Source organism: Ischnura elegans, unplaced genomic scaffold, assembly GCF_921293095.1.
Source record: "Ischnura elegans unplaced genomic scaffold, ioIscEleg1.1, whole genome shotgun sequence".
In the NCBI taxonomy this organism is placed as follows: Eukaryota; Metazoa; Arthropoda; class Insecta; order Odonata; family Coenagrionidae; genus Ischnura; species Ischnura elegans.
In genome coordinates, this window is record NW_025791716.1 from 36,050 (window position 1) to 48,209 (window position 12,160).

At 47.1% G+C, this 12,160-nt stretch overlaps 1 non-coding gene across 1 annotated transcript in view; it reads left to right on the forward strand.

The window, feature by feature from the left end:
- Nucleotides 1–10,110: 10,110 nt before the first annotated feature.
- The window catches only part of LOC124173581, a 289,573-nt gene continuing 287,523 nt past the window's right edge, over nt 10,111–12,160 (forward strand). The window contains exon 1 of the transcript XR_006868665.1: nt 10,111–10,611. This is a non-coding gene — a transcript (uncharacterized LOC124173581). The remainder of the gene's footprint in view (nt 10,612–12,160) is intronic.

Consider the following 12,160-nt stretch of genomic DNA (forward strand, 5'->3'; position numbering starts at 1 on the left):
ATTTCAAAAGCATCAGTTTCGGAAATGGATCTGTAAGAGTTAGTTTTCAGAAATGTTGCAGTTTCGGAAAGGAAGACAGCGGAAGCGCGGACCTTCCGTGACAAAGTAGAGGATTTCGAAGATGGATTACAATGTGAAGCCAACGTGGAATATGGAGTGCAGCTGAAAAAGGTGGAATGAGGGAGAAACGGTTTGACGGTAAGAGAAACTGTCCCACCAGTTTTCTGAGTGGCAAAGTGCCCTTGGTTGCAAATGGGTCATTACAAGGAAATGACGTTAACGATCGTCTCGTGCGGCTGCATCAATCTGGAATCGGCAGCATGGAAAAAATGGTTGCGAAAGTTCAGAATTTAGATTTTTTATCTGAGTAAACTATCGGTCATGGTATCGATATCGATACGTAGCCATGCAATAAGGTGGATATTCTATCGATAAAATTGAGAATCGATACTTTCCATAGTCAAAGTATCGAATAAATCGATCTCGAAAACTCTGAAAAAAATTCTGCGAATATTGCGATTTTAAGTTTTTTTCCTGAGAAAAGTATCGATATAAGAATCGATTTCGATGCCTTTCGATACTAAAGACTGGCGGTACCTTTAGATAATATCTAAAAATCGATTCGATCGGTGCTCGAAATATCGATTTTTCGATAACAAATGTTGGACATTGAAAGAGGCATTTTTGCGAAAGTGTCGACTTTGGAATTTATTTTCTAGCCATGCATACATGAAATTGTCAATTTGAATAAACAGTAATAAAGAACAACGATAGGTGTACACATTTCAGTCGACAAACGGTACCTTTGTCGTTTGCAACATCGATATTTTTGATCCGTAATAGCGTACCTATGACACAAAAGTGCTGACTTCGGACACCATTTTTGGTAAAAGTATCGATATCGAGATCGATATTCGAGCATATCGATACAATTTGATTCAATGTATATTCGATAGAATCCATTTCGATAACAATCGAAGCGGGGAACATCGAGTTTCGCCCCTTCGAAAAGTGCACGTAATATTCATTCTTGCCTCAATTATGGGCAAAGTATCGATGTTCTCATCGATACTCTGTGTCGGTGGCGAGTTTTAATACACTCTGCCGATACTCTATTGGTCAAAACATCTGAATTCGCAATTTAAATTTTTCGATAATTATCGGCCATAGCATCGATATTTTGGGCTCGAGAGAATCGAAATTGCTAGAAAACGTCGATTCTCGATACTTTCGATACTTTGGCACGGGTTTGGATCGTCAGTCATCGAAACGACGTTCACCCCACCAATGACGTCATCACTCCGAAAGCAGTCGTAAAAGCCGCCAACGAAGCGGAATCGACGGAAGAGCACGAAGGCGATTCGAAATCGACGGGGCGAGTGAAAATCGATAACCGTAAGTGATAATCGGACCACTTTCCGAACGGAAGTTTAAGCAATGGCAAATAATATCCTGCACTTTCTATGGTCCCGAAAAGGACCTTTGTCATTCGATGATGCTGCAGCTGCCAGATGTAATGGGCTGCTGCCGCGATGGAAATCTAACCACCGAATCCGTACAGGGTGCGTCCCTGGCGCTTGAGGGCGTACACGACGTCCATGGCGGTCACGGTCTTCCTCTTGGCGTGTTCGGTGTAGGTGACGGCGTCACGGATCACGTTCTCAAGGAACACCTCGAGCACACCGCGGGTCTCCTCGTAGATGAGTCCGGAGATACGCTCGACACCTCCGCGGCGGGCCAGACGGCGAATGGCCGGCTTGGTGATGCCCTGGATGTTGTCGCGAAGAACCTTGCGATGACGCTGTGCGCCTCCTTTCCCCAAGCCTTTTCCTCCCTTGCCTCGTCCGGTCATGTCGCTGCTGTCTCGGTGAGAGAATCGTGGTTGCGCCACGTTCTGCTTTCTTTTTATAACGTCTTTCGACGGTCTCGCACTCTCAGCCAATCACATTTCGGCACATGTAAGAGTCTACACACTCATGCCAATATATTGGGTCGAGAAATCGCCCAGGTTAGTTACTTTCCCGACAGGAAAATGGCACGTACCAAGCAGACAGCCCGTAAGTCGACCGGAGGCAAAGCCCCCAGGAAGCAGCTGGCCACCAAGGCCGCTCGCAAGAGCGCGCCGGCCACCGGTGGAGTGAAGAAGCCCCACAGGTATCGCCCAGGTACCGTGGCCCTCCGAGAGATCAGGAGATACCAGAAGAGCACCGAGCTTCTGATCCGCAAGCTGCCCTTCCAGCGCCTGGTCCGTGAGATCGCCCAGGACTTGAAGACCGACCTCCGCTTCCAGAGCTCCGCCGTCATGGCTCTGCAGGAGGCGTCCGAGGCCTACCTCGTGGGTCTTTTCGAGGACACCAACCTGTGCGCCATCCACGCCGAGCGCGTCACCATCGTGCACCAAAGGACATCCAGCTGGCACGCCGTATCCGCGGAGAGCGCGCTTAGATCGTCGTCGCTGTCGACTTCTCGTCGGCACAAAAACAAAAGTCCTTTTCAGGACTAGACGTCATACGGACGATTGTTTCCCATTGCTTTCATCGACGAGAATGAAATAATATTTCGTAAAGAAAAGCTGAAAGAGAATGAAAAAATAATAAAGTTGTAATTCATGATAATTATAATTAACTAATGAAAAATATTTGAAATGAATACTGGAAGGTACGAATATAACTTATGAAAAGATGTTTTTTTTGCAGATGGAGTGCTTGTTTCCTGACGGAAAATGCTGTCTTTACAGAATGGCAATTTAAATTTCGTAAGTAACGAAAATTATATTTTAATTCCGGAGAATTATTGAAAAATGGCGATTTTTCGATGGAAAACAATCGAAAAACGTCTTCGAGTGCGACTTCGGGAACGCTCTTATGGGATTTCCCGGGTAAAAAAATGCGATCGGAAATACTGGAGATATCGCAGAGATCTTCTGGAATTTAAACGATTGGCGTATCAGAGTCGCTCACGAACCGGAAGGAAGCGAAACAAATGAGAATCGAGCGATTTATGACGTCACGAGCAAATCGCGGCCAAGCGGGTACCCTTTCCCATGTAAAATTTTTGACTCGGAAAGAGACGAGATATCGCTCTGATCTTCGGGAATCGAAACGATGACGTCACAAGAGTCGCCCGTGGACTTGTGGGAAGGGAAACAAACGAGAAACGGCGGAATTATGGGGTCGCGAGCGAATCCGAGGTGTTGGCATAGGGAATGCAATGTAAAAATTTCTGAAAAAAAAAATTCGAGATATCGCTCTGATCTTCTGGAATCGAAACGATTACTTCATTGGAATCGATCGGGGACACGTGATTGGCTAATCGGACGGTAAACGAGCGAATGGGAGCGACGCGAGCAAATCCACCATGCTCAATGGGGTTTCCCGTGTTAAAGTGGCGAGAAAAAAAATTCGAGGTATCGCTCTGATCTTCTGGAATGGAAACGATTACGTCGTTAGAATCGATTGGGGACTTGTGGGAACGAAATCGGACGGTATCGGAGCGAATTGGAGCGATTCGAGCAAATCCCGCATGTTGCAATGGGTAAATTGCATGTGGGTGCGATGCGGGTTGCGTCGACTGCCCCTGCGAGGTGACGGAAATTCGGGGGGGAATTTTTTTCACCCCCCGGTGTGAATATGTCGGCGTTATCAGTGGCGGATATCGTGTGGGGGTTGTTCGTGGACGTCCGCGTAATTTATGCGCACTGCCATGCCACCGGGAGGGGTTTAAAAGGCGCATTTTTACGCCCAATTTCGCGCAAAACCTCCATCATCGAGTCGTGGTGATTCGTGTAATTTTCCCGTGTGGTCCACGTTCACTGGGTGGACGCGTGACGTGCGTGCGTGTTCCAGGAAAATATTCTCCGCGTCTCGGGATGCGTCGGAACGTGAAAAATCGATGGGAAAGGAACGGCGAAATTAGTGGCGGAAACCTTTGAAATTCACTCGAAATCAGAAGAATGCGTTCGGTCGTCGTGAAAAAATTCAGGAAAGCGTGGAATATATTGTTCTTTACGAATGCGTAAAGAAAATGGGAAGAAAAGGTAGCGAAAGTGCATCAAAAAATGAAAAACCTCGAAAAGAGTCGGTGAAATTTAGTACGCGTCGACCTATGAAATTCGTGGAAAATTAGTAAATTCCATCTTATGGGCACAGAATCGAGCAGTAATGTGTATCCGTACTCGTAGTAAAAGGAAATGGAACGAGATATCCCGAAAGATTTGAGGTAACGGAGGTAAAAATATTAGAAACTTGAAAAAAATGTGAAGAAAATGTTTCGCCTTCACTTTCGAAAATCGTGGAAAATATGTAGATGAGGTCTGGAGAGAACGAAATCAATGGCTGAAACGTACGATGTTGTGTTATTTGCGAAAATGGAAAAGATTCGGCGTCAGAGTGTACCGTTGAGGAGTAAAAAAATGGAAACCATCGAAAAAAATTCGTCGCCACGTTTCGGGAGGACTTTGGAAATTCGTGGAAAATTATAAGATGCAGTCGGACGTGGTCGTAATTAAGCAGGAAAATGAATATTAACATGCGAAACGTTAATTTTAAAAATTCGAAGCGAATGCGATCCTTCACGGCGCGTTAAATGGAAAAGTTGGGTGAAAAAAAGTTTCCCGAAGTGGTAGGGGCGACTTTCGAAAATTTTTTGGGCGACTGAAATACGTGATGAAGACGTGAAATTCACAGCGAAAGCACGGAATGCGATGATGTGTCGAGAACTGGAAGGATACCGGAGAAGTTCGCAATGGTTCCGGAGTAATTGGGGGAAGACGCGTGAAAAAGGTGCTTGGAGCGGTTTTTCCGACCTTTGAATGATTTTTAAAAATATAAAGTATGCATGCTGGAGAGCCAGGAACGTCTCGCGACGAGCACCTGCGGTCGAGATGTTCCCTGCCTGGCGGCCCCCTGCCCTTCACCCTCTTTGGCCGCACGGAGTGTGCTGGAGTGGAAGCGGTCCGCTCCCTTGGAACGCCGAAATGAAATGCAAATGGCGGGCGGAGGAAAGACACTTCACTGCCAGGTGGTCATTACCGAGGCGGTCGCGTTCCGATTTGAACGATACTGTGTCTGAGGAATGGATTATTGACGGATGTTCCGTGCTTCGCGTCGTTGGAAATATAGTACATTGTTGTAAGTGACAACATTTGTTCTCCGCATTTCACGACTATCGACCGCGGATGAGTGGACGAATCGTTCGTCACGGAGAGCGGTCACATATTTGCGCCGAGTCGCAATCCGGGATAGAATTCCCACCGAGAGACGACATTTTAAATTCCGCTCTGGGCGTCCACGGCGAGCGACTGCGAAGAGCCCCCCCGCGCCATCTGTCGGCGGCAGATTGTACTCCGGCAGTGCTCGCGTCGCAGGACGAGACGCGGGTAATTGTTTATTACTCCGTAGCATCTTTTTATGTGTCACCGTTAGAACGCCTCGTTCCTTGTGAAAGCGTGCATTGTAAATGCGAGTGTTAGTGTGGAAGCGTGTCGAAGGAGAGTGATGAAATGCATTGGCGACGGCGATTGCAATCGAAGCGTGTTTGTCGTCCGACTCTGTTCCGTTAAATTTCGCGAAATCTTTTAGATACGTGAGCGCAGAATCGAAGAATATTCTACCAGCCGCAGGAAACTGCGAACGAACGGAGTCCGCGGTCGACAGCCGTCGTTAAAGTTGCATGGCAACGGACGGTTTAGACCGACGCCGGGTAAATATTTGAAGGAGAGGAATGATTAATGAGCGTCTCGCCTGCAGAATACAAATGAATAGTGCAATAATCGGAGCTGTAATTGATTATGAAAAACATGTCCATCGTGGCTTTCAAAGATATTTTCCCCACACACATTGTCAATCGCGGTCGGTTCGGTAATGTCTCGGTGTTGTAATTCGCTCGTTTCGGTAGAGAACTCCCTCAATCTATTCCTCGGATAAAATATTTCTTTCGCTGAATCTCGTGGAGATGTGAGCTTCGCGTAGCATTGCCGAAGAAATTTTTAACGAGCACCACTCGGTAGGCATGCTCTATTGGACGTGTCAGAACTCCTCCCAGCAAACATTGACGATTCAATTGTCCACGAAAAGAACCCGCGGAATCAGCAGTGAAGGAAAACTTAACGGCTTGCTTCGAACGACCAACGTCATAAAATTTCCCGTGACTTCCAATTTGCTTCACCACCATTTAATTCTGTTTCCTACTTGCCAGTTAATGCCGGGCCGAGACATCATGTTGTACGATCGTACTTTCTGTGATTCCTGATAATATCAATACTTCACATTTGATGAGTCGACGGTTCGTTCGTTATGGCAAGGATTACCGCTGCGTGGCGAATAATTATTCCGCAGTGCACTCCCACGGGCGATTATAAGTTTCCTACCGTGAGTCGCACGAGCAGTGCACTGCGGAGAGGACACCATCTAGCGGCGGAATGCGGGTAACTACTTCGTGCGGTGGCCGCCGTGAGAAGACGAAGCGAATGATTCACGTTCATCAGCGGGTTACCGAAATGACGCCGGTTCTGTCGTGGTCTTTGTGACGCTTTCGTTAATATTCATCTCTTCGAATCGATCTCAGTCGTGCCTCGTCGATTCCGTAAACCGGGCGTTTAAATGTCTTCGACAGCCCGCCGACAGTGTGCTTCGTAGGACGTCGTGTGTTCGATGATAAACCGTTCCAATAAATCTGTCCCGTCCTTCGCGGGCTTTGCGTCCTTCGAAGGAAAGGCTTCGTGCCATCGCCGTCATTAGTAGTAATCTTTCACGGCAATTGAGATCCGAGGACTCGACAGTGCGTGGATTGGAATTTTTGATCTCGGTCGTAATCGATTCGCTCTCCCTCGGGGAAATGGAACTTTCAAATTTTGAGCGAGTACGCGCCCGGCGAGGCAGTCGCCGACCAGCGGAGCAGGCCCCCCCGCACCATCTGGCGGCAGCGCGTGTTACTCCTCGAGCACTCGCGATGCGATGCTCGTCCCGGGAAGGTCGAGATTAATTATTACTTTGCTGCGAGTTCGTCGGCGACCGCTGACATTACTTCGTTCGTATCGAAGTCGTCGACGAAGGGACGAATACCACGCTGTGAATTCATTTCCGTTTCCCTCGAATGCGGATGCGCGAATTCTTGGGAAACATTCGACGGGGTGACGTTCATCTTTCCGAACAGAATTTTTCTCGGCATATTCTGGGCACGCATCGCTCGTGGTCGGTGATCGAAAATATTTTTTAATCGGTCGGAGAATAAAAATTACGCCCGGTGTTTTCGGGCCCTACGTGGTTTAACTTGGGTGATCGAACGAGAACCGGTGAATCGTACGCGGTGTGGCCGTCGGCGAGCACGCGACCGAATCCTTGAAAAGTTAGTCGTCACGATCGTGGCGACTCGAGGATAGAATTTCTCCGCGAGTGCGTTCGCATTCCTTTCCGTTGGATGGTCACCGGTTTCCGACAGCGGTCCCGTGATGCAATAATCGATTCCGTCGTCTCTCGTAGTCCGTCTTTGAAAATGTGCCGTTGAAAAATGTCTGGCGTCGCATTTGCACCGTTCGAATCCCGTACGCGTTCCGACCGGACCAAGTAGTTCGCCCTCGGCGGCGTTGGTATCTGCTCGCCGCGGAGGTACGTTCGGGGGTCTCGAGCGAGGAGGGAAGGAAGCCATCTGGCGGCGGCGGAGCGATGCTCGTCGCGGAAAAATATTCGCTATGAATGGAGATGTTAATCGCGGCGGAAGCGCGGAATTGAATATTTCTCGAGGGAGTCGAGTGATGCTTTAAAAAATTTTTTGCGGAGAATCCCGCTGCGCGCAAAAGTGAGGAACGCGTGTATAGTGGACGGGGAACGAGTGACGCGGGCCGCGGAGAGGAAATTCGTGGCTCGGTGACCGGGGTTCGTGAGATAAAAATTTTTTTCTGGGACCGGTACGTTTCGCGAGGAACTTCGGAGTGTCGGGGAGACCGCGGATGTGGAGTGATGGGTCGCGAGAAAAATGCGTGACTGGGTGATCGTGGCGCGGGAAGCTCCGGCCCTCGTTTCCACCGTAAGGATCTGAGGCCGTCGGGGACGGCGACGGAGGCGAGGGAAAGGATTGGTGTCGGAGGCGAGGTTAGCTCTCACGAGTCTCTGCGCGCTGGAAATAAAGACCTCCCCTGGTTCGTAATCGTGCGTTCAGACTCTCGAAAGAGAGTCAGCGCCGGCGAATGGAACGAAGCCGCCGGGGCTTTTGGGAACCCGCGCCTTCGGGCTGGACTCCGAGGCGTCTCCGGCGCCTCGGGACAGCCCCCGGGGCTTCCGACCTGGAGTTGGACTCTGGGTCTCCCTCGCGAGGGAGAAGGAAGTCCCCGGGGGCTTTTCGGGTGGTTTTCCGCTTCCGAGCGGAATGACCGGCCCGTCGCGCAGACGGCGGGCCGGTCGAACTGAAAATGCTTCGTCCCGGACGCTCAAAAAAATTTCTGGACTTAGAATAATTTTCGCCGGCCCCCCCCCCCCCCCCCCGCCCCCCTACCGCGCGGCGCAGCCGCGCCGAAAAATTTTTTTGAGAAAAAATTTGAAAGGTTTTCGGGTCGTTTCGGGTGGTTTTAGGGGACGTCGGTGTGTCTCGCATCTGGAACGCGCGTCTGTCGTGGCGACCGCCGTTCGCGAATTTTCGAATTTCGTCGAGATTTGGGTTTTGTGTCGGCGGCGGGGTCGCGATCGTGCGCGTCGCGGCATCGGACGTCGAAAAAAAATATAAAAATATGTGGGATATTTTTTCTCCGCGACGTTTCGACCTCGGTATCGATTCGATACCGCGGGAGTATCGACCGCGGTCACTTTCGATAGGTTCGACTTTGTAAATTTTTCCCGAGGAGAATATCGATCGTGGATTCGATTTCGACGGTTTTCCGTGCCGCGGAATGGTGTTTTCGTGGGATGGTACCGCGGACGATGGAATGCGCGATCGGATCTCGGATTTATTCGATGTCGAAGGTGGAAACATTGCAATTTCTTCCCGGGGCGATCGCCGTCCGTGGAGCCGATTGAAATGGGAAAATGCGTTCGCGACTCTCTTAGAGAAACGCTCGGGACGAGGTTTCGGCACGTCACCGAATGCGTGCCCGCATCGCGAAACTGCAGACTTCGTACGCGTTTTTCGGGAGAAACGTCGATGCAGAGACGGGTATTGGAGCGCGTCGATCCGATCGACTCGCAGGTGTATTCGATGGTAACCGTTTCGTACGGGATCGAAGCGGGGAACGTCGAATTTTGCCCCCTCGAAAAGCGTACCCGACGACCGTTCTTGTGGCGAGTTTGAATTCTGCGCGCGTTCGGTCTGGCGCGAGTAGTTGGGCTGCGGTGGCGCTGACGATCGCGAAATGCTTGAAATGGCCCCGGTCGCCGAAGAACGAAGGCGTCGCTCGCACGAAGGTCTCGGGAAACGATAACGTCGTGAAAATGAAAGAAAAAATACCATTCAAAAGAACGACCGACTCCGAGATTCGAACCCGGGACTCTGGGACCGCAGCCTGGCTGAGGAAAACATGGCGTGACATATTAACCTTGCAATGACTTTTTATACAACTTTTAATTGGAATAATCGAATGGAATTTTGAAGAACCTTAGAAATTCATTCAAGTGATGGAATACGCTTTTCCTTTCACGTCCATCGCATGCGAAAACGGCCTCGGGGCCCTCGACGTGCCGTGACCGTTATCCCATAAGAAGAGCATTGGATTCCCTGCAGATTGTTTTTCTTTTAATTTAAAAAAATATTTTTAATGGCCTCGATGCTTTCTTAACACCACAGAGTCAAAGGTTGGAGAATTTTTAAATACCATTCCGCTTCATCGTAGACATTTCGTTACCTTTTACTAAGTACTTTCTCTCCTCGAAAGCATGCATTTTCAACGTTCGACCAACAATGACTCTTTGCCGTGGCAACCACACCACAAAAACCTCTATTAGTGAGCGGGTAAAGAACGCGGTGCACTCACCGAGGAGGAATTCGTATGAATACTCTGTATAACGCGGTATTATTTGAAGGAATCGTACCGAGAAAATAACGTCTCGTAGACAGCTGATTGATGCGACGTCCGAGAGGTGGTGCCCCCAGTGGCGCCTTCGGAACTATCTGCTGCAGGCGAGCTTGGAGCATCAGGCAATCAGCCCACGACAAGATATTTACTATAAATTTGCTGCATTTCCTCTTCGCAGAGGCTGTATCGTGTGATCCTTTATATTTCCCTATGTGCAACAAATTTCCACACTCACCGCGTCGTGTGCATTGCAAAAAAAATTCGTCCGAGTGAAGTGTTCTTGTGATCGGTGCATTTTGAAGTTTTTCTGTGAAAGTCTTAAAGTAATGCGTGTGACCGTGAAGTTAAGCAGTGCGCAAGCGATTACACCATCGAGTTTTAAATGCATGTGTACACCAGAGTTTATTATTAATGTAGTGAAGTTGCATGTTAAGAAATATTGCGTTGCATCATACGGCCACACACTCAACCCTGGGTTCCCAGAATAGCATGTTGACATGAATACAACTTATGGGATATTTTTCAAACTATTCATTCTGTGCCTACGAGACTCCACAATAATGTTCCTTTTAATGTTACCTACGTTTCGATACGTCTCCCGTCCAAATCCCTCGGTAATTATGGCTTAAACGAATAATTTTCAGTAAGGCGATTGACATTTGATTTTTTGAGCCACGGAATGTAACAAATTTATTAAACCGTGGAGTCCTTCGCACTGACACTCGTCACGAATAATTGCCTAAACTTTCTTATCGTTTAAACACCGATTCCATCAAAATCCACTGGTTTTTACTGTTTATATGACATAATGTTGATTTTGAAAATTCGGCCTTTGGTAACTGTCAGGAAAAAATATGAGATATTTTTCGAACTATTCCTCTTTTGGCTACGAAACTCCACAATATTGTTCTTTTAAATATTACCTACGTTTTCAAACGTCCCCCGTCAATATCCCTCGGTAATTATGGCTTAAACAAATAATTTTCAGTATGACAGCTGTCATTTCATTTTGTCATATACATATTGTAATATTTTTTTCAAACCATTGAATAAGTCGCACTGACACTAGTCACGAATAATTGCCTTAACTTTCTTATCGTTTTAAAATCGGTCCCATCAAAATCCACTGGTTTTTACTGTTTATATGAAATAATGTTGATTTTAAAAATTCAGCCTTTGCTAACTGTCAGGCACATTATATGGGATATTTTTCAAACTATTCATTCTGTGCCTACGAGACTCCACAATAATGTTTTTTTTAATGTTACCTACGATTTGAAACGTCACGAGTCAAAATCCAACGATAATCATGGTTTTAAGAAATAATTTTGAGTCTGAAAATGGAAAAATGATATACTCAGTATCAGATTGTAACACATTTTTAAAACTATTAACTCTGTTGCACAGACACTAATCACGAATATTTGTCTCAATTTTCTTAACGTTTTAAAACCGTCCCCATCAAAATCCACTGGTTTTTACCGTTTATATGACATAATGTTGTTATCGAAAATTCAGCCTATGCTAACTATGCTAACTATTCAGCCTACGCTAACCTAAAATGTAGTTCTTTAAGTATGGGATTTTCCCTCGACAAAAGGTAAGTACATTACATTTACTTGAGTTATGCTTCAATGAATTGTTATCACTCCAGTCAGCAAGAGAGGTTAAACAACTCTGAAGAACCAACGACCTTCAGATACTAGCCTGTCAAGTTCCTTCTCAACCTTTCCTTTGAATGAAATAGGAACTTGCCGTGGCTCGCAAAAAATTGGTTTCACGCCCTCTTTTAATGCCGATTGTATTTTCCACATTAAAATGTGATCACATAATAATGATTAGCCGATACGAAAACAAATAACCGCCACGTCATTTTCTCATACCCTCGACTAACAGCTGATTTCATAAATGAGATTTTCAATGCGTATCATATGTACATCCACGGTTTACTATGATTTTTAAAAGTAAATAAAGCGAGTATTTATAATTGCGAGTCAATATTCCGTTAAATACAGAAAAATATATGAAATATCTAATGTTTACGGAAATTGCTACCCAAGTTTTTCATACTAGGTTGGGCGGAGCTTGGCAAGACTCCCGTTGCGAAAAAAAATATTACAACGCTTCATTTGGAATACGGTCTCGTTGCAATGATGACCCGCA